The sequence below is a fragment of the Hibiscus syriacus genome, unplaced genomic scaffold, assembly GCF_006381635.1.
Source record: "Hibiscus syriacus cultivar Baekdansim isolate YM2019G1 unplaced genomic scaffold, ASM638163v2 tig00110221_pilon, whole genome shotgun sequence".
Taxonomy (NCBI): domain Eukaryota; kingdom Viridiplantae; phylum Streptophyta; class Magnoliopsida; order Malvales; family Malvaceae; genus Hibiscus; species Hibiscus syriacus.
Genome location: NW_024062635.1, coordinates 2,221,868 through 2,243,540, shown reverse-complemented (window position 1 = coordinate 2,243,540; position 21,673 = coordinate 2,221,868). Strand labels below are relative to the sequence as shown.

Genomic DNA, 21,673 nt, shown 5'->3' with positions numbered 1-21,673 from the left:
CATGAACTGTTCTATATATGTTGCACAAAGAAGAATTAAACCAAAGCCTATGTCTCTCCACCAAATGCATCTAATGTCTAGGTAAGTAGCACTGACTTTACCTTGCAGCAGATGCTAGTTTAAACCTATAGTACTGCAGCTTTATTTTCCTGCAACCTTCAGTTACAACAACTGCCCACATGGTGACTACAGTAAAAACACCTAATACAACAAGCATGTACGACCACCAACTCACGACACTTCTTGTGGATGCAAGAAACCAATAATGATGCATACTGAAAAAAAAAATGCAGAAGACGCGTATAGTTGATGTCCACATCTACAGAAAACCAAGGTCGTTGCAGTTGAGAAAATAATCACTAAAAGACTAGTGTACATATACAATTTTCACACTACTTTCCTCACCTTCCTATGACCCACATACTGAATTACTTTCATTGAAATAGCTACAGAATGTACTCTTTACAATGAAATCAAATTTTGGTACCACAGCTTCAGGCTGCCTACCTAGTCAAACTTAATTTGTTAATTAATAACCGCTTAGGATATTTTTACTTATTACTAATAAGAATTTTGCATGGAAAACAGACATCATGAAATCATTTTTTTACTTTTAAAACATGACAGTTTTTGAACTAAAAAGTTATAATTCTGACAAAAGCTCCACCAACTTAAGAAGACGACCTTATTCAGCACATATGGCATACCTGAGAGTTGAGTCAACATCTCGTACATCGTATCTGTGTATCCAGTTAATATTCCAACACATATCATTATAGACGAACCTTGACCTGAAACACACAAGCAGTGAATTAAGGACACAATACTCAAAACATCACAGTAATGTGCAGCTTCATCACTTTCAAAATGTAAGAAAACATGATCTTTAAAAAGCACACCAATTTATATGAACTTTCCTTGACTTTGGACAAAGTGAAAGGCTGAAACTTTTAATGAATTTCTATAACTTCTATAATCTTAGATAAAAGCATATTTCTCGTCTCAAGGTGAACATATGAGAAGAATATCACTATTTCCTATTATTTCCTCCAATCCAACATAAGGTCTCTGTACATCGAATAAACTCTTTTTCTTAAAGCTCTATTTCCAGAGTTTTCCTCATTATAGATTCTAGAGAAAATAACAACTAGCTTTACATTTATTCGGTCAATTACTCAGTTGTTCTTATTAAATTAAAAACTTGTATGTAACAATTGAAATAAATAAGGAGTAAATGTTATAAGAATGATACCAAATTCGGATTCTTATATCGTATCACAAATCCATGTCGTAGTCATTGCACCACAAACCAAAAGTAAAGCAGTCACCATCACATGCTTAACCCTGCAAAAACCATAAGAATTTAGTTTACAAATAAAAGCTCAAATATAAGGCATAGATAGAAAAAATGAATAGAGAACATGTGAAAATTAAGTTTAAGTTTTATTCTAGGAAAAGGCTGAATATGAGTCATATCATGCCATTTTCTTGTGAGAAACAAAAGCATCAGAAATTGTTGCTTTCATGTTTATATTGCTAAAGTACCTGTAACTAGCTGTATAAATTAAATAATGAAGAGAATAACAAGCAACTATAATAGCTTCTAGTATTGCAAAGCCAAGTGAAATCCACCATCTGCAATGAAAGAATAATAGCATGCTTTGTAAACGTCCAAGTAACATTTTCAAGAATTATACATGTAGCAAGGACTCGTCTCACTGCTTGAGAGGAAAAAATAGACACACATATAACTCTTAATCTTCTCGTGACCATCCAATCCCTCCTTCCGCAACTTCACTAAGGATGGAACAATATGACAGAGTACCTGTTTTCAATCAATTCAAGAGAACACACATGAGAATGCATCAAAAATAAAATAATTCATAAAACAAAAGAAATTTAGGCCAAAAACAAGATTCAGTGGAGTATCTTTCCCTTGGCAAGAAAAGGTATACACATATTCTTTCTTTCTTTCTTTTTAATATAAGTTAACAAATATGTCTACAAAGATCCTAGACATTGGTTGCCAGGACTAAACGACAAGAAAAGTTTACAACCACTCCTAAATACACTACAGAAGACCAACACCACAAAATATGAAGTGATTCCTAGACCAACACCACTCCTAATAACAACTTGTTGCTTTCATATCTGTCACCGCCAATAGCCAATGTCTTCTATAAAAACCAAAAACCAAATTAAGTTACTAAAATATATTGATAATCAAATGAAAAATCAAATGAAAAAACAAACCCGGGATTATATAGGCTGACATTTAGAACTCTGGTATGTGTTGCTTCAAACAAAGCTCAAGAACAGTTGTTCAATAGCTTAGTACCTGCATAAATTCAAGATTTAAGCAAAAATTTCAGAAAAACGAAAAAAAAACAATGATACATGGTTTTTAACAAACTATGGCTCTTACTAAGAATTAATGAAAACATAATTTCAGCAAAAGCATGTTTGAGGCAATTAGCTAAGCATCAAATTGATTATGATTTCATGATACTTAAGCATCCCGAGTAGCAACAAGAATGCTCAGATGCTTAGAACAATTTAAAGGTCCATATGTATGAACTCACCAATTCCTAGCCCACGATATGGTGCTAAAACACCCAATGTCATGATGTACACACAGATGCCCCCACCTTCATTCTTTTCCATCCGACAAGCAATTGATCCAACACAGATGTCACTATAATTTGCTGAGTTAGCAAGAAAAAGTGTGATTGTTAGAATAACACTCTAACTTTTGAATTATACAGGTCACTTTCCAACTTAATCTCTCATCAGGCCCCAACTTGTGTAATATGATATATGAGTGTGTGCATGTGTGTTGCAGCTATGAATAACAATGAAGATGAATCACCTAGATGAGTCACCTACATTCCATGAAATTAGGGGCAGGCTGTTATTCATATGCTGTTAGTATTGATGAGCTGTCATCATTGAGCTGCCAGTTTGTTAGATTAGTCTAGAATGATGATTGTATGTGAAGTCTTATAAATAGCATATTGTAGTATTTCAGGAAGGAATGAAGGAACTACATTTCTGTTTTTCATTTTTTGTGTTACTGTTATATTAAGTTTGTTAACATGGTATCAGTTGCTTGTGCCCGGGAATCTGTGGGAATTTAGTTATTTTCCTGATGGCCACTCCTTCTTCTGATTCCACCGGTGGCTTCTCTGAGTCTCTCGGCGGTAAGGTCTTTACCAACAAAAAGATTAGCATTGTTCTTGACGAATTCAATTTTTTACTCTGGAAGCAGCAGGTTCTCTTAGCAGTAAGGAGTCATAGGCTTGAGAAGCTTCTCATCGGTGCTCTCCAGCCTCCACCTGCTACGATTCTTGGGGATGATGGACTGGAAGTTGAGAATGAATAATATGAAGTGTTCATAGCTCAAGACAGTGCCTTGGCGTCTTGGTTGCTCTCCACCATCAGCCCTCCCTTACTTCCTCAACTTGTTGGAGCTGAGACTGCCGCTGATGTTTGGCAAACTGTGAATCGATTCTTTGCCAGCAAGTCTACTACCATGCTTATGAATCTCCATTACAAGCTAAAGACAATCAAGAAAGGCGATCTGGGAATGCGAGCTTACATTTCTCAAGTTAAAGAAGTCACTGATGCTTTAGCTGCTTGTGGAAGTCCCATTTATGAATTTGAGAAGATTGTCACTCTCCTTAACGGTCTTCCACCAGAATACCGTCCATTCATTGCAGTCATCACTGCCAGCCAAGATCCATTTACCCTTGAAGGAGTCGTTTCAGTTTTGATCGATGCTGAAACTCAACAAAAAATTTTTGATCATTATGATATTGTTCATATGAGTGCTAATCTTGCTCTTGTTTCCCTTTAGTCCATGAATGATGATCAGCTGGATACGAATTCCACTTTCAGAAGCTATGGTCGAACTCAAAACGTTAATCCTGGTCGCGGTCGAGGTCGCTCTAAACTTCAGTGCCAGCTGTGTGGTAAAATTGGTCATCTAGTTGACCGTTGTTGGTATAGATTTGATAAAACCTTCAATGGTGTTTCCTCTCAAAGCCGAAAAGATCGCTCGCCTGATAAGTCTCCATCAGCCAATATGTGTCACTATAAGGACACTCGTGAATGTGGATGTGTCAATCATGCTGCTGTGCAATCTCCTGGAACTGCTGGACGGGGTCGTTCATCTCTGAATACTGACTCGGGCACTTGGCTTGTTGACTCAGGTGCTACTCACCATGTCACTACTGATGAGACTGTTGTTACTGATGGAGCAGATTATGTTGGTCATGGTAAGTTAATGATTGGGGATGGTAAATTTCTTCAAATTTCAAAAACTGGTTATTCTTCACTACCTACCTCATCTCGTTCTTTGACATTATTTGATGTGCTTCATGTTCCTTCTATAACTAAAAATCTTGTGTCGGTCTCAAAGCTTGCTAGAGACAATCGAGTCTTCTTGGAATTTCATGCTTGAGATTGTGTGGTGCGTGATGAAGATTATGGTGCTGTTTTGTTGCGAGGGAAAGAGGTTAATGGATTATATGAATTTTAGTCTAGTGCTCCATTGCATGAAGATCCTAGTCCAAAAATGCTTGTTTCGAAAGGAGTAGGCGTTGATTACAGTACATGGCATGATCGTGTTGGTCATCCCTCTCATGCTATTTTGATAGACTTGAGTAATACGTGTACTGATGTTAACATCTTTGGTTTAAATAAAACTCCTCCTTCTTTATGTGTTGCTTGTCAAATGGGAAAAGGGCATGCTTTATTGTTTCCAAAATCTTTTACAGTCTATGATCGACCATTTCAATTGGTGTTTACTGATCTATGGGGTCCTGCACCCACTCCATCCAATGGGTTTAAGTACTACATTGTATTTGTTGATGCATATTCAAGACATACTTGGTTGTATTTACTTCGAGATAAGGGTCAGGCACTGCACTGTTTTAAGTTGTTCAAACAACTTGTTCATACGTAGTTTGCGGCTAATATACTTGTTTTTCAGAGTGATTAGGGCGGGGAGTATCGTCCATTCACTAATCTTCTTTCTCAAGAGGGCATTCAACATCGGCTTACTTGTCCTCACACTTCCCAGCAAAATGGTGTTGTTGAAAGGAAACACCGACATGTTATTGAAATGACCCTTACCTTGTTAGCTCGTGCTTTTTTACCAATGAAGTTTTGGTCCTATGCTACTGTCACTGCTGTTCATTTGATCAATAGACTTTCAACTAAGGTTCTTAATGGTGTATCTCCATTTGAACGTTTGTTTGGGAAGAAGCCTGAATATGCTCACTTACGAGTATTTGGCTGTCGTTGTTTTCTATACACGCGACCATTTCACTCTACTAAACTTGCTTTCAGGTCTGAACTATGCATTTTTCTGGGCTATAGTCCTCAGCATCGAGGCTATCAATGTTTGGCAAAAGATGGCAGGGTGTATATTTCTCGACATGTAAATTTTGATGAATATGTGTTTCCATATGCGGATATCGACATAAAAAGTGATACATTCCAGAATCCTTCAAGTTCGAGCAGTTCCCTGCTTGTTATTCCTGGTGCTAATCGTCTTGGCAAAGCATCTATTTTATCCTTCTCTGAGTATCAACCTCAAAATAGTCTTACTACATCTAGTCAAAGAAACTCTGCTACTGGACCCGATACATCATATCCTGTTGAAGATGAGAATAGTAGTTCTCACACTAGTTTGGCTTCTGATTCTTCAAATTCCCCACTGATTCTAAATTCACACCCGATGATAACACGCAGTAAAGCGGGTATTTTTAAGCCATAGTTGTTTTTCTCTACATCTGACCATAGTAATTTTGCCAATGAACCAACGTCAGTTTATGAAGCTTTGCAGTCAATTGAGTGGAAGCAAGCTGTTCTTGATGAGTATAATGCATTGGTTTGAAACAACACTTGGATGCTTGAACCACTACCTCCTGGTCGATCTACTATAGGTTGTAAGTGGTTATTTAAAACCAAGCGACATGCGGATGGATCAATAGCTCGGCAAAAAGCTCGTTTAGTAGCTAAAGGATTTTCCCAAACACCGGGTTGTGATTTTGATAACACCTTCAGTCCCGTAGTAAAAACTGCTACAATCAATGTGGTTTTTTCTATGGCTACTGCTCGTGGATGGCCTCTACGACATGTGGATATCAACAACGCTTTTTTAAATGGTGATCTTGATAATGAGGTGTTTATGACTCAACCTCATGGCTTTGAACAGAATGGTGTTAATGGAGAAGTATTAGTTTGTCGATTGAAAAAGGCTTTATAAGGTCTAAAGCAGGCCCCTCGTATGTGGTATGGAACACTGCGTCGGGTTCTTCTTGATTTTTAATTTCAAGAATCAGCTGTTGATGCGTCTTTATTCATACGATGTGTGAATGAAAGCCGAGTGTTCATGCTTGTTTATGTTGATGATATTGTCATCACTGGGAATTCATCTTCTGCTATTGAATCAGTTATTCATCAACTTGGTAATAACTTCTCACTTAAAGATCTTGGTTCTCTAAGTTACTTTCTGGGCATTGAAGTTACAAGATATAGTGATAAGCTTGTATTAAAACAACAAAAGTTTATTAAAGAGCTTCTCGAAATATCAACAATGACAGGAGCTAAAGCAGTTCTTACTCCAATGATCTTATCATCGAAACTTAAGAAGGATGCAGGTGGACCTCTTAGTGATGGTAAGCAGTTTCGGAGTATTGTTGGTGGCTTATTATACCTCACTCACACCAGGCCAGATATTACATTCAGTGTGCATCGTATAGCTCAATATATGCATAATCCATGTGAAGAACATTGGATAGCTGTTAAGCGAATACTTCGGTATTTGGCTGGAACAATTAACTATGGTATTGTTTTCCATGCTAATAGCTCAACAAATGATATTGTTGCTTTTGCGGATGCTGATTGGGCAAGCAATCCAGATGACCGTCGATCAATATCAGGCCAATGTGTATTTCTTGGTAAAAATTTAGTTTTATGGAGCTCAAAGAAACAAAAAACAGTGGCTCGTTCTACCATAGAAGCAGAATATCGAAGTATTGCAGACACGGTTGCTGAAGTGGATTGGATTCAATCTTTACTGCGATACATGGGTGTAAAACAAGAATAAGTTCCTATTATATGGAGTGATAATACTAGTGCAGTAGAAATGAGTGTCAACCTTGTATTTCATGCTAAATCAAAGCATGTAGAACTAGATATGTGCTTTGTGCGAGAGAAGGTAGCAAATAAGGAACTAAGTGTTAACTATGTTCCTGCATGTCATCAACTTGCTGATGGGTTGACAAAACCATTAACAAATTCAGCCTTTGCTTTGTTTCGTGAAAAAGTTAAAGTCGTTGGTGAAGAAGCATCAATAAAGTTGGGAGAATGTTGCAGCCATGAAAAAAATTCAGAAAGATGATGGAGAACAGAGAAGTTGGAAGGATGTTGCAGCTATGAATAACAATGAAGATGAATCACCTAGATGAGTCACCTACGTTCCATGAAATTAGGGGTAGGCTGTTATTCATATGTTGTTAGTATTGATGAGCTGTCATCATTGAGCTGTAAGTTTGTTAGATTAGTCTAGAATGATGATTGTATGTGGAGTCTTATAAATAACATATTGTAGTATTGCAGGAAGGAATAAAGGAACTACATTTCTATTTTTCATTTTTTGTTTTACTGTTATATTAAGTTTGTTAACAATGTGTAACCATCCACAATTTGTTTCAAGCCATCAAATTGAAAACAATAACATTTATTATTTCTAACCATAAATGCACCATACTAGTAATTGATGTCAAATGTTGAAGGCATTGTGACGAAAGACATCTCAAACATGCTCTGCACATTGCTAAGATCGTAGAATTAGATGAGGCTAGTCACTCAAAACTTCAATCGAGTCTATTTCTTTGAGCATGACCTAAGGATTAAGGAGGAAAAAACAAATATGCAATTACCAAGGCAGAAGAAAGTTATAGGATAAATAATCTTCAGAAACTAATAGGTGTTGAAATTCCTATAATTTTAGTGTTATAGACCATCGAAGCTCAATAAGTGCCCTCCAATGCAGGGTAACAAATTTCAGAATTGGGAAATCTTTAGCTAGGAATTTTATGACTATAAAATTCTCCAGAAAAAAATTACTTATAGCTACTACCTATAGCTTAAAAGTTCAAAAGAAATGTAGGATAGGGATGGGACAATTAACGTTTCATAATAAGCAGAAGATCATGGTAGAATCAACAAGTGCACTAAATACAATCAGTAGCATATGAGTGCAAGGCAGCACAAGCACAACAACAGAACTGAAGAGTGTTTTTGAGGCATAAACTGAACAATATCTAGCCATTTCTTGGTTTCAATAAACCCCCAAAAAATTGACAATTGAAAAATAATTAAATGTGTTAGTTATTAAATGCCTCCGAACACAATCAATAGAACAATGTAATCTAAAGTGGAACTATTTAATCCAACAAATAAATTACTTTTTCCAATGATCAAATGGGAGCACACTGAACTGACAACTTACAATACCTTATTTGTATCAAAGGCCACTCGTAGTATATCATCAAAAGTCAATGTAAATCAAACCACAAAAGACCAACAATTAACCAATGCAAAGAACAAAAAACAAGAGAAATGAAGGCATAAATCAAGACATGCAGCTTAAATTCCTTAATTTACTAAAGAACGCCGATAAATTTTCCATTAGATGAAATATACAGAAGAATGACAAAGAAAACCCCAAGAATCAAAAAGAAACAATTGCGAAGAAAAAAACCCAAACAAGAATCGAACACAACAACGGGAGAATAACATGCATTCTAAAGAAAATAATGAAAACCCATAAAAGATTGGGGGGAGGAAAGGAGGCAAACCAAGCTTTGTGAATTCGTCGGAAGCCATAGCATCGACGTAGTACTTTTCGTTGTAACGAACGGGGAAGATAACAGGTGTTGTGCTTCTTTAATAGCATCACGTTCTTGTCCCTCACACCATCGAGTGATATTGCTACTTCTCGACCAACCGCCATTATTATTAACTCTCCAAGAAAAACAAAAGATTTGGGGAGGGGATATAACAATGGCGTGGTGAGGGGATTGTACGGACAGAGATAGATTTGTTGTGTGTGAAGACAGAGGAAAGGTAGGCTTTGAAATTTTACAGCGAGAAAGCATGCGTACGTGATGAAAATTATGGGGGAAAGTTAAAAGATGACTTTTAGAGATGACACACAATGAAAAGTGTACTCTATGTGTTTGTTAAATTTTTTGGATTATGACTATTAAATATGACACACATTATTGTAAGTCATAAATCGTTCAGATTTTAAGAAACATGTCATTTTTTATGACACACATTTTTTACAAGTTATAAATTAGTGTGTGTCATCGTTTGTGTGTCATTAAAATATATATTTTCTTGTAGTAATTATACTCTAATTCCGAAAGATTGTTAATTATATTATATGTTTATATATCAAACATAAATATTTTATTATAATCAACTGCTCGATTTAACTCGTGCAGATATACTAAATTGAGATATGAGAAAACCTAATAATATCAGATGCAACAAATCGAACACCAACTTTATCGATTTCTAACCACCCCACCACCCGATGAAAGTGTAGTATCCCCACAAACACCAATAGTATCAAATAGCTTCTGCAGGCTTTATACAGGGGGTCTGCTATTCCATATATTGTACATGCAACTAGACATGTTTGTTGTTTTTTTTTTTTTTTATAAAATTTATAATACTACAATACTTTCACATTTGAATTATTTATTCTGTCGATCAGAATTTTTGTGTTAAAAGTATCACTGACTTAAATTATTTTAGATTTATATTATTTTGATTCAAGTCATTGTAAGTCCGATTGTTTTTACGTTTAATTCGTTGATAAATCATAATATGTGAGATTCTAATTTGAGATAATTAGATAAATTTTCAGGTTCTAGGCACATTTAATAGGTATAGGTCTATGCATTAATCATGTCTGATTTCGTGTACTTTATGACATTATAACCTTTTAAAGATATTTGTATGTATATAAATTTTGATTGTTATGAATTTATATTTTATAAATTTTAAGACATTTAAGTTTACAAACGCTAATGCCATGCTTGCATTATATTTACATATCATATTTTAATTATTTTCACACCATAATAATATCATATTTAATAGTGTCTTATATATATAACACAACTCAACCGTGTACGAACCAACTTGTCTCAATAGTTAAATGAATCATAATTATTTCTAGAGGTTACGGATTTTAACGCCAACGATTGTAGTAGGGTTATTGAGCGTTCATTGTCAAATGGTTGAGTGTATTTAGAACATATATTACCTTATAATCACCTTACCGTTTTCTTTGAAAAAGTTAACAATATAAAATCAATTTCCTCATACAGTATATTAAATTGTTAATTTGATTTGTTTTAATTAGCGAGAGCAATGGTTTGCATGCAAGAATGTGTGAGTGTTTATTATCAAATAGTTAAAAATCTTTGAACAGATACTATTGTATTCAACTCAGAATTTTAAAAAAACATTGGATAAACTAAAGTTTACATAATTATGTCTATTTAAACTCTAAAATTTAAAATATAATTTCTTAGTTTTAAAATCTTAAACTCTAAAACTAATATACGTGATATTAAAGTAGAGAAATGTGTATAAACTTTTTTTTATAAACTTTCTTATATTACCCAAAATAAAATAGCAACCTGCTACAACCAACAATAACACCCAATAGGTGAAAACTTATACCCACCTATTACAAAGCTGAACATTAACACAATTATTCTTCTCAATTTTAATTTATAAAACTTAACTTGCACAATCTCTTTAACACTAGCTCCTTTAACATGCGCTCTGAACTAACATCCCTCTCCAATATTGGGTAAATATGGGTGTTCCATGCAATCTTGAGGATAAGGGTAAGAAATAATTTACCCTTCAGATTATGCATAGCCCACTCAATCTCTTGATTCCAATCAATAACCTCTATATTCAAACTGTACAACCTCATAATAATCTCCCAACAACTCTTCCGATAAAAACATTGGGATCTATTCTCCAGCGTGCAGCCACAGAGCAAACAATTGCCATAAACACAAAGTCCTATCCGCGGTAACCTATACTTAGTAGGAAGCCTTCCCAAGATAGTTATCTATGCTATAACACCGTGTTTAGGAACATGGCTCGGGAACCAAACCAACCAATGCCACCTAACTCCAGTGCCCTGAACTCTAACCTCATCACATATCCAGCCAACCTTCAGCACCTCAGGATTATGAGCAACACGAAAAATAGGAAGAGCTTCTGCCTGCAATTTGAGAATCTTCTTGAAGTTCCCACTAGAATTATCCTTGAGCCTTGAATGAAGATTCCTAAGCCTCAAGCCTCCTTCAGATTTCAAGCAACAGATCTGTCCCTAATTCACACGAACACCAACAGTTGAAGTGTCTGATTCTTTCTAGAAAAATTGAGCAAACAGTTGTTCCACCCTCCTAATAATCCCTTGAGAAAGCACTAATTGTATGCACCAATAGTTACTCATGCTAAATAAGATGCCCGCCCGCCCATTGACTCAACCTGGCCTTAATCCTTTCAATAAGACTAAGATAGTCCATCTCGATGAGCTTTCGAGTCACTAAAAGAAACCCCAGGTACCTAGAAAACAACTTACCAAACTATGGCACCATGAATAACCTCTTTCTAAAAAATATAACCCTCAAAGCATAAAGTTCACATATGATAAAATTAAGCTTAAGGCTAGATATTTTATAAAACCGATCCAGAACACTCTGAACTCTAATGGCTGATTCCATCAAACCTTAAAAAAAATCAACAGGTCATTTACAAAAAAAGATGAGTTAAACCAACCCTTTTGCACCTCGGGTGGAACTTAAAAATACCATCAGTAGCTGTCAATTCCAAATTAAATACGAGAAATAATATACGTGAAAAGAACAAGAATATATAGAAAAAGAGGGTACCTGCCAAACACCTCGGCCCCCCTTGAAAACCCCCACTAAATTTTCATTAAAAAACAAAGAAAATATAGAGGCAACGAAGCACACACTAATCCATCCAATGAACTATACAGGAAGCCTTAAAGCCTCTAAAACACTTCGAACAAATTTCCAACTCAATAAGTCAAATGCTATCCATCAAAATTCTAGTGATGGCCTTGTACATGTAGATAATGCAAATATTATAAAATGTTTTTACTTTTTCGAAGTCAATAACCATTGGGTCTTTTAGGATTCAAAGGTGAGTTTTAGGTTAAATTTTTTAAGCTCACAGTTGAGATACTTGTCCTTTAGTTCCAATATTACCCCTATTTGGAACCTATATAAAAGAGTCTTGGTTTTATCCTTTTTCATTCATTCCATCAGCAACTTCTTCCTCTCTTGTTCCATTTTTAAACTTTCCCTTTATTATTTTTTAAGCCTTTGCTTGTCCGTTGTTTTTAGCTATCATCAACATTTTTTCAAATCTCCCTACCTTTAAGAAAAGAGCAATCAATTAAGTTTCAGCTTCATATTTCGGGTGTACAAAACAAGGAGTATTGTGTTAACTTTAGGGCAATCATCCATTTTTTGTGATTACACCGGTCGGAGCGAATTCACTTCTTAGGCAGTAGATTACCACAGTGCAATAACAATTTATTCTTATTCGTTTCGTAATATCATACTTGTCAGTGATAATTTATTTGTTTTGCAATACTCAGTTCTTACAATTTAGAAGTGAATTTATATATGCTTAACATGTCTTTCTATGTCAACAAGTACATCCTGATTTGTCCAAACTTGAGCTGCTAGACGAAATCAATTACCGTCATCAATCTTAGATAATGGTCATCTTCTTTGAAAAACTAGAAGCTGACTACGTGTTGTTCAACCCACCTTGTAACACCCTAATCCAATTTGACCCAAAAATCCATGGATTATAATGTTATAAAGGACTACCGAAATAGAGACCCATCTTTTTAAAAGCTATTTATAATCACTGAAATTAATATATTTATGGTAATAAATGTGTTAATAATCCGAGTTTACAAAATAATTGGGAGCTCCCAAAATGTATTCAGAATAAATACAATACTAAGTACAAATCAAAGGTACGACTGAATATACATAAGGGTCCATAAATAGTACATGCCCTCTAAAGATGACTCAAGAAGTACTCTGATAGTCTCTATGGTCTGGTCTGTTGCATTGGAATGTTTGACGACGATAACTCCTCGCGATCTGCTCCCTAAGAACCTGTGCACGGAAACACATTCTGAACGCTGAGTTTACGAGCTCAATGCCTCACAAATAAATGTATTATACTATATGCATTCATTAAAAGAGCTGGCTAGTGGCACATGTCTGAAACATATGAAGACATAATATATTAAAACCTAATCTGCTAAACTGTGGCAGACAGTAGGAAGTGGCGAAATGATTTTGTCATCTCAGAGCTCACACCCCTCTAACCTACCAGGTGGGAATCCGAAATTTTGTCAATTTATTAGTATTAATGTGTCTTTTGATATATGACATAGAAGGCTTGGTCGTCTATCCGTGGATGTGTTGACAAGAGCATTATCTCGATGTTATTCAAATTCCTTCTGATAAAATGAGTTTCGTTAAGTCTGATCTTTGCAGGGCTTGTTAATGAGGTAAGTCACATAAGCTTTTATTTCATGCTTCAGTTGAAAAATATTCTTAGCCTCTTGAATTAGTAGTTGTTGTTGTCTGGGGGTCTGTACCCAGTTATTCTAGTAATTTTAAATATTATGTTGCATTTACTTGTTCTTTTACTCAATACACTTGGTTTTACCTTTTTAAACAAAAAGCGCATGTTCGAGAAGTTTTTATTCAGACCATTAGGATACTGAAAGATAGCTTGGTGTTAAGCTTAAGATTCTACAAACTAATTGTGGAGAAGAATTTTTTTCTATTCAGCTTTACCTCAAGAGTCAAGGGATAATGCATAGACAATCTTGTCCTTACACATATGAACAAAATGGCCTCGTCGAGCGTAAACACAAGCAAATTGTTGTGTTAGGTCTTTCCCTTCTCGCTTAAGCTTCAATACCCTTGTGGTTTTGGTGTGAACCATTCCCAGGTGTTGTATACCTCATCAACAGGCTTTCTCATGTGCTTTAGCAAGTATGTCTCCGTATGAGAAATTTTTTTATAAAATTCCTGAGTACTCTTTCCTAAAAGTCATTGGGTGTCTATGTTATCCATTTTTAAAACCTTATAACAAAAATAAGTAGTAATTTAGGTCCTTTGCATGTGTCTTTCTTGGTTACTCTTGTACATAAAGGCTACAAATGTCTATATTATAGTGACAGGGGCACGTTAGGTTTAATAAGAATGTTTTTCCATATGAGAAACGAAATCAGCTTGAGTCTTCTATAAGGTCTTACTAGCAAAAATAATATGGTAACTCTTTTATTATGCATTCACTTTCCTCTAGGACGTCATCAAACTTCATGCCTGTGTTAAGTCAACATACAAATAAAGGTTTATATTTGAGTTATGATCTTAGTCAATTGTAGTCAAGTCAGAGTACAAATATACAAATAAAGGTTTAAATTTAAATCATGATCTTAGTCAAGCTCAGTCTTGTGTGTCACCTATTTTATCTTCCAGATCATCTTCATTACCTTTACTAGCTCATAATATTCATCATTTCTCTCCACCATCACATATTGTTCATACTCCGTATTTTTCCACTGATTTTCATAATACAAATCATACACCACCTATAGCCTATCAATAAATTTCATCATCATTATTACCAGTCGCTACTGTTCATTTGCCATAATCGTCCATCAGTCACTTTTCATTTTTATCTATATTATTTGCTATTACACCATCATCACCACCACCCACTCCCTCTATACCATTTGCCACTGCACCATCATCACCATCACCCTTTAATCATGCCTCATCGTCATCATCTTTGCCGTCTATCACCACTCATTCCTAATCTCTACCAACAGCCACCAATCATCCTCATATGGTTTCATTTCTTGGTAATATTCATCCAATGATCACCTGAGGGAAATCATGTATTGTTAAACCCAAAGCATATATTTTGGAAGAAATTAAAGAGCCAACAAATGTATTTAAGGCCTTTCATCATCCTAATTAGTGTTCAGCTATAGAAGCAGAATTTTCTACCTTGTTGCGAAATTAAACTTGGGATTTGTAACTTTTTCCTCCTAAACGAAGAACAGTTAGCTGCAAGTGGCTATTCAAAATAAAATGCAAGCTATATGGGTCAGTTGATCAATATAAGCCACATCTGGTTGCTAAAGGATACTCTCAAATAGTTGGGAGTGACTTTCATGACACTTTTAGCACGGTTGTTCGTCCTACCACTATTAGGGCTGTCTCAACTACAACACTTCTTCAAGGGTGGGTTATTGTAATACCCCAAACATTGAGTCAATGACTAAAGTGTAAGGATTTAAAATTTAGTGGTTTAATTTTGATAAATTAAAAAGTTCAAGGACTAATTTGATAATTTTTGTTTAGGACTTATTATTAAAGATTGAAGAATGGAATGACATTATGGTCTTTTAACAGGAAATGAATTTAAAATTCATTTTAAAGGATTTTAACATGTGGGAATTAGAGAATAAGGAAGGAAAAACCTAGAATATTTGGTCATCTTCTCTTCTTCTTTCTTTTCCCGTGAACCTCCATTTCCAAGGTGAGTTGCTTTTCAAGTTGGTTATTTCTTTCATTTTTGAGTTGTTTTTTAGTCCTTGGGTGGTATAGTAGCTTAAGAAAGCTTAAAGATGATTAGAAGCTAAGAGATTGAGGAATTATTAGTGAATTAGTAAAATGGGTTTTTTAAAAGAATTGATGAAATTTGAGTAGTTATTGGATTTTAAAGGTATATTTGATTTTTCAAAGGTTAAATTAAGTTATTTGAAGTATTAGAAAGGATTAAGAACAAGTTTGAAGGTTGGGCATGATTTTTAGTTTTAAGTGTTATATGAAGAAATTCGTATGTTAAACGGGGATTTATGGATGTAAGTTAGTTGGGATAAGTGATAATGAGTTTAAGGGCATGAATAGAGTTAAGGGTAAGATATTTAAGTGAATTTTGGGTAAAGTTCAAATTAAAATAAGTGAATTCTGGGTAAGGGTATCGGTATTGGAAGAACAGTACCGATACTATAAGGTTTAATTGAAGGAAAAGTACTGATATTGTATCGGTATTGGGTAAGGATATCGATACTGTAATTAAAGATGAAATTCCATAATGCCAAAATTGTATCAATACTGAAGTAGGTATCGGTACCATAGAAGAAAAGTATCGTTACTGTGGGTAGGTACCGATACTATTCAGTCGAAAATGCTAAATTAGGTGTTTTATTTGTTTATGTAAATGCTAATTGGTTAGATGTTCATTAAGATTCGGTATTTATCTTGGACATGTTGATGTGTAGATTTGGATCGAAAGCGTACCGAAATAATCAAAGTAGTAAGAGATTGAGCGAAAGTTAAAAGGATTTCGTTTAGGACTTAAGTGAGGCAAAGGTGAGTGTAACTTATTTATTTCATATTAAATATGAGGACGACTTGTGATAATCCAACCTCGAAGGTTTTCGATCGAAAACAATTTTATTTATTTTATACAATATTTTTATGATGTTTTATATAAATTGTATTTTATGAAGTATTGTTTTGATTTTTAATTGTATGTGAATGTGTTCTACGTGAAAAATGTTTTATGAAAATGTGTTCCATGTGGATAAGAGATACTTTGAATAATGTAATGAAAAAATAATTATATGGTTAAAGCCCAAAGTATATGTATGAGAATTAGATGTATAGTTGGCATGCCAAGAGTCAAGAGTTCTACGCAGTCCTTTAGGAAAATTCTATGTGGCCCTTCGGGAAAAATTCTACGGGGTCCTTCGGGACAAAACTATGTGGTGCTTCGGTGCATATTCTACGTGGCACTTCGGTGCAAATTCTACGTGGTAATTTCGACTGCAATTATAGTGCACAACCTCAATGTACTCACATACCTTGAGTTCTTAATAATGTATTGGGCTCTTTAAACAAATTGATATGAACTGATCAGGGTATAAAATTATAAGTATTTGTACGAAAGGTATATTAGTTTCCATATATAATGTTTCTTGAAAAATGTTCAGTAAATGCTTTATTGTTTTTATACTCATTTATGCCTCACTAAGTCAATGAATTAGCATGTGATTGTTTCACACGTTAGTTCAAAGAGATCCGAGGAGTAAAGCTAGGAAAGGAAAATATACACTTGAAGAAGATCATATGATAACGATTTGAACTGTAGGGTTCTTATTATTTTGTAATTTTGTTGGCATATACCATAAAAGTTTAAATCAAAATGCTCTGATCATTTTTGTAACCATACTATTTTTATTTTATGTAAATATATTAAGTATTTATTTTCATTGTAAATTATGAATTTGTGATATTTAATTTTGTATGAGGGTTTCACCACTAATTTCAAAGTGAAAGTTTAAATTTTAAACGATTTTTCAAATAGTCAAAGTTTTGGAAAGTTAATGTGACATCTCATATTCATATTCGGGTCGGTTACGGGTCGGGAGTGTTACATTTATTGGCATCAGACCTATGGTTTAACTGATTTTAAGTTCGAAATGAAGCAAATTGTGTTTTAAAAAAGTGTACATGCCAACGAAATGTTAAAAATTTCTAATATGTTAGGGTAATTAGCATGTTATCCTTGATAATAGAGTTAGTGATTATATCTTAATAGATGTCAGACTACGAGGGCTCCCGAAGTGGAGTTGGAGATGGAAATGATAGAAGTAGTAATTCACCTGCCCCAATTAGGCAAGGTGAAGAGCAGGCATCTCAGGGAGTGTCTGTGTAATATTATAGAGCTTTTTTCAGGGCGTTGGATGCGACTCAGATGTGTTTCCACTCCCCCAACTCCTAGGATATATATGGTTGAGGAGCTAAAGAGTTTAGGATTACCTGAGTTTAGGGGAGAAGATGAGGAAGATCTCGTTTATGCGGATCTTTAGCTTAACGATATAAAGATTATGCTTGAGGGTCTCCATTGTTCTTAAATGGACAAGTTAGATGGAGTAGTCTCATTGTTACGAGGTCAAGCGCGTATATGGTGGACTAATGTGACGATGAGAGCTCTTAGGGACCAAGTAACATGGTCGTTATTTCTGGAATAGTTAATAAATATATCGGTGATCAATTCATCAGAAAAATGAAGTAGGAATTCATGAATTTGAAGCAAGGGAACCACACTATGTATGAGTACGAGTGCGAGTTAAATAAGTTGAGCAAATTTGTAGTTGAATTGGTACTAATAAAAAAATGACTCATGTGATTAGTTCGTGGAGCGATTGCACCCCAAATTAAAGGAGTTATTGATAGCGTTGAACTTTTCTACATTTTAAGAGGTAGTAAATCGAGATAAAGCCTTGAAGCGGGCTCAGAATGAAATATATGGAGAGCAGAAGACCCAGTTGACCTTAAGAATAATTAATATCATGATGATCCGGAGATCATTGCAGGTACTTTCTAGTTAGTTGATATGTAACATCCCAAACACCTGGTTACTGACCAAATTAAAATATTTTAAAAACAATTAATCAAATTATATAAATTAAAAAGTTTAGGGACTTAATTTGAAATTATTGGTGTAGATTAATGTAATATCCTAAATCAGGGTCAGTGACTAAATTGCAAATTTTAAAAACTATGTGCTCGATTTCGAAATATGTTAAAAGTTCATGGATTTAATTGAGGAAAGTTGATGTTGGATTTAATGGTAAAGTTTGGAAATAACAAGGGTATTATGGTCTTTTCTAAGAGAAGATTTTTTATTCTCTTTTTAAGGGATATAAAAACGTGGGAAAGGAGATAATTTCTCCAGAGTATTCTTCAGTCTTCTTCTTCCTCCTCTCCACCGTGAAGCCTTGTATAAGGTAAGTGGGCCTTCAGTTGGTTAATTATTTCGTTTTAAAGCTTGTTTTGATTCTTGGGATGCTAAGAAAGATTAAGAAAAGCTTTAGGTGGCTTAAAACTCAAATATTAGCAAGTTATGAGAAATTAAGAAAAATGAGTTTTTAAGTGAATTTTTGAAATATAAGGAGTTAATAGATTTTGAAGTTTAATTTGACTTGTCAAGGGTTAAATTAAGAGATATGAAGTGATAGAATGGGTTTTAGAACATGTTGGAAATTTAGTGTGATTCTTGAATGCCATGTAAATGATAGAATTTTGAGTTTAAAGCAGTGATTATGGAGTAGAAATGAGTTTAAATATGTGTATGAAAGTTAGGAATATTAAAGGGAGTGAAGTATGAAGTGTTGAGCTGAAAATGAAGTGCTTTTCGAGCTAAAAATATGATTTCTGGGCAAGGGGAATCGGTACCCATTCAAGGGGAACCGATACCCCTTCAAACGAACAAAAATTTACAGAATGTCATGAGGGAATCGATACCCCCATAGTAGGGAACCGATTCCCCCTAAAGGAAAATTGTGAATATTGGTTTAATAAGTTCGTTTAAGTTGCTAGTATCAAATTACAAGGTGTAGGTATCTAATAATTGTCTTAAAATGTATAATTATGTAGATTCAGAGCCTAATCAAGTTCCGAAATCATTGACAAGTAAGATCGATCAAGGGGAAAGATAAGAGATTGGAATTGACTAGTGAGGCCAGGTGAGTGCATACAAGTTAGTTTATAATGTTTAACGGAAATAAGACTTGCGACAAGTTTATTTCCTATATTAGAAGGCCTGAATGTATGATCATAGGAATATGTTTGATTTGGGTATATGTGATATATATATATTATAGTATGTATTAAATGATTTGTGTGAATGCATGCAGTGTGATAAGTTATAGGAATTAATATGAATGATCTATATGATTACATGAGAATGTGAAATAGGTTATATGATAGGTGACCATACATGTTACATAGTAAATGTGATCAATTATAAGAATCAATATAATAGATTTATATGACTACAGGAGAAGGGTGATGAGTTAAATAAGATTAGACTATAGATTAATATGAGAATAATATATTAGTGAAGGGAATTGAGTATAAATGATGATGCCAAACTATATAAGATAAGAGTTATAGAGAAGAAGTATATTTAAAGAGAATTATGGTATAGGATTTAAGTAAAATTTAACTAAATAAATAGATTAAACTGGTATAAATGGAAAATGAGATAAGTTAGGTAGCATTTACCTAGGAGATAACATAAGATTATATGAATAAGTAGCATAAATGACATAAGGAAAACTTATGTGTTATATGATTTAAGCATTGAAATGAACAAAAGATATATTCATGTGAAGTTATTCGGTGATATGAGTATATGCCATTATTATACGGTTTAGATGAAATACTATACATGAATAAATGTGACTGTGTGAGAAATGATATAAACTATATGAGAACATGTATATGTGAAAATAATCTATGTGATTATATGTTATATGAATACAAGAACCTGAGATATGTAACATGTGAATTATATGGAAATGATCTACGTGTAAGTGAACTATGTGACTATGTGATTATATGAAAATGTGATAATGAGCTATGTTCAAAAACTATGAGACTACGTGCCCAGGTAATATGAATATGTGAACATGTGAAATGACATAAATGATAATGCCCATGTTATGTGTCATGAGAGCTAGGGGTATAGTTGGCATGCCAAGAGTCGAGGGTCTACGCGGTCCTTCGGGACATATATATATTCTTTGGAACATGTGTGAAGTCTTGTGAGACACATATTTGATCCCTAGTATATGTATATGATTCTTAAGGAATGATATGTGGTCCTTATGGACATTTTTATATGGCACTTCGGTGTATTTCTACGCGGCACTACGGTGTAATTCTACGTGGCACTTCGGTGCATTTATACGAGCTGTGGTGACAGCATTAGTGCACAACCTCTATAGACTCACATATCTATAGTTCTCACATGTGTTCATGGGCTAATAAAAATAATAAGATAAATAAACTTGGTATGATTATATGTTTATTTCGTTGTGAACTGATATATGTGCTATGATGTGATAATTAAGGATATTATAGATAGGAGTATAAAATTATAAGGACTAATGTACAAATTGATAATAACAGAAATGATTGTACATAAATATGTATGTTTTGATATAATGATATGGGTGTTTCTCGTGACATGGTACAAGTGCATATATATGTTGATGTATATGTAAATGAGCTATATGATTTGATAGCATAAAATAGTCATGCATTATTAGTGGGTATGAATTTCATTATATGTGTTTTTTTTATGCCTCACTAAGTCATCGACTTAGCGTGTGATTGTTTCACACGTAGGTTACAGAAGCGATAAGAGAAGAGAAGAAGAGTAAGACAGGTCAGCACCTCCCTTACAAGATTTCAGATCAGAAAATAGAGAATTTAAATTTTTTGGTTATTTTGAGTATAGTTGGCATGTACTAATTGGTTGAATTAGTTATGCTCTGATTGATTTTGGGTATTGTGATCAATTTATGTAACTAAATCGCTTTTAATTTAATGAAAGATTTAAACTTTCTTTGAATTTTGTCAAGAGTCAAAGTTTGAAAAGTCAATGTGACACCTCAGACTCG

General features: G+C 34.3%; 1 pseudogene; it reads right to left on the bottom strand.

The window, feature by feature from the left end:
* Positions 1-950: 950 nt before the first annotated feature.
* Positions 951-9,028, bottom strand: LOC120114219 (annotated as a pseudogene).
* Between the last annotated feature and the right edge of the window lie 12,645 nt (positions 9,029-21,673).